Source organism: Hylobates moloch, unplaced genomic scaffold (assembly GCF_009828535.3).
Source record: "Hylobates moloch isolate HMO894 unplaced genomic scaffold, HMol_V3 SCAFFOLD_9, whole genome shotgun sequence".
Taxonomy (NCBI): Eukaryota; Metazoa; Chordata; class Mammalia; order Primates; family Hylobatidae; genus Hylobates; species Hylobates moloch.
This window is the reverse complement of record NW_026652284.1, coordinates 8,449,985-8,452,229: the sequence shown is the minus strand read 5'-3', so window position 1 is coordinate 8,452,229 and position 2,245 is coordinate 8,449,985.

The window sequence follows — 2,245 nt, the reverse complement described above, 5'->3', positions numbered from 1 at the left end:
ACACCTGTAATCCCAGCTACTTGGGAGGCTGAGACAGGAAAATCGCTTGAACCCAGGAGGCAGAGGTTGCAGTGAGCCAAGATCGTGCCACTGCACTCCAACCTGGGCAACAAGAGCGAGACTCAGTCTCAAAAAAAAAAAAAAAAAAATTAGTGGGGCATGGTGACATGCACCTGAAGTCCTAACTACTGGGGAGGCCAAGGCGGGAGGATTGCTTACGCCCAGGAATTTGAGGCTGCAGTGAGCTGTGGCTGTGCCTGCACTCCAGCCTTAGCGACAGAGACTCTGTCTCAAAAAAAAGCTTCGGAAGAATGTAGAGAAATTGCGACCCTCATACATTGCTAGTGCAAATGTAAAATGATAGGTACAGTCACTTTGGAAAACACCTTGGCAGTTCCTCACAAGGTGAAATATAAAGTTGCGTATGGCCCAGCAACTCCATTCCTAGGTATACACATAGGAGAATTGAAAACATACACCCACAAAAAAACTTGTATGCAAATTTTCATAGTGGTATTATTCTTAATAGTTAAGAAGTGTTAACAACCCAAATGTCCATCGGCTGATGAATAATAGCTAAGTAAAATGTGGTATATCCTGCCGAGCGCAGTAGCTCATGCCTGTAATCCTAGCACTTTGGGAGGCCGAGGCAGGCAGATTGCCTGAGCTCAGGAGTTCAAGACCAGCCTGGGCAACACGGTGAAACCCCATCTCTACTAAAATAGAACAGAAATTAGCCGGGCATGGCGGCATGTGCCTGTAGTCCCGGCTACTCGGGAGGCTGAGGCAGGAGAACTACTTGAAGCCGGGAGGCAGAGGTTGCAGTGAGCCGAGATCGCGCCACTGCACTCCAGCCTGGGCAACAGAGGGAGACTCCGTTTCTAGAAAAAAAAAAAAAAAAATGTGGTATATCCATATAATGGAATATTATTGGGCAGTAAAAGGAATGAAGCACTGCATATGCTACGATGAACCTTGGAAACGTGCTAAGTGAAAAAAGTCAGACATAAAGGCCACAGAGCATATGATTCTATTTACAGGAAATGTACAGAATAAGCAAATCCACTGTAGAAGAGTGGTTGTCAGGGCTGTAGGGAAGAAGAACTTAGGGCTAACAGCTAAGGGATAAGGATTTCTTTTTGGGGGTAATGACAATGTTGTAGAATTACATAATGATGATGGTTGCACAAACTTGTGAACATACTACTGAATTGTTTGGTTAAAAGGGCCAATTTTATGGTATGTGAACTACATCTTAATTACAAAGTTTGAAATTTTTAAACAAGAAAAAGCCATGCCCAGCCTAGAACTTCATTTTTTAAAAATCACACCTAGTTAGCTATGTTTTCTTAAAAATAGCATGCTTATTTTAAGAAAAGGTGGAAACACCGGCTTCCCCAAGTCGTCACCACCAACTTGTGAACACGTCGGGATCACAGCTCAAGGAAGGAGGCTCATACCCGAGCGAGCGTTGTTTCTGTTGCTAGTGGAAAGAATGCCTCTGATCCTCACGCCCTTCCACTCACAACACACACAGAAGCTGGCTGAAAAGAGGGAAAGTAATATTAGCCCTAAAAATGCCAGTCCTTCCTCTCACAGGACTGGATGTCCCAGACACCTGGCAAGAGCAGGGGTGGGCCTGGAGGAGCGTTGAGGGACAGGTGCCGGGACCTGGGGGTGCCCTGAGGTAGGGCTTCAGGGGCCTAGGGGCTTAGGGGCGTGGTGTGAGGGCGCGGGCGGGGCTCAGGAGCCTCGGGCACCGGGTGGAGCTTGGAAGCCGCAGGGGCGTGGCGAGGGCGGGGCTCAGGGCCCGGGGCAAAGGGGCGAGGAAGGGCACCGGAGCGGGGGTCAAGGCCGGGAACACAGGGGCGTGGCGGGGTGCGTGGGCGGAGCGGGGCGCGTGGGTGAGGCTCTAGGCCCAGGTCTCTGGGCTCTGTGGACAGGGATCGGGGCGCGTGGGCGGAGCTCTAAGTCCCGGTCTCAACGCGGGGACACAGGAGCGGGGGGGGGGGGCGTGGGGGGGGGGGGGGCGGGGGGGCGGGGCTCAGGGCCCTGGACGGCGGGACGGGGCTGGGAGTGTAGGCGGGGCTTCAAGGCCGGGGTACAGGGGAGGGGCGGGGCGCGGCGCGTGGGCGGGACTCAGGGCGTGGGCGGGGTTCAGGGCCCGGGGCCCAGATGGGCGGGGGAGCGGCCGGACGCGGGCGGGGCGGGCGCCTGGACGCGAGCCTAGGGCGCCTCGCTGCCC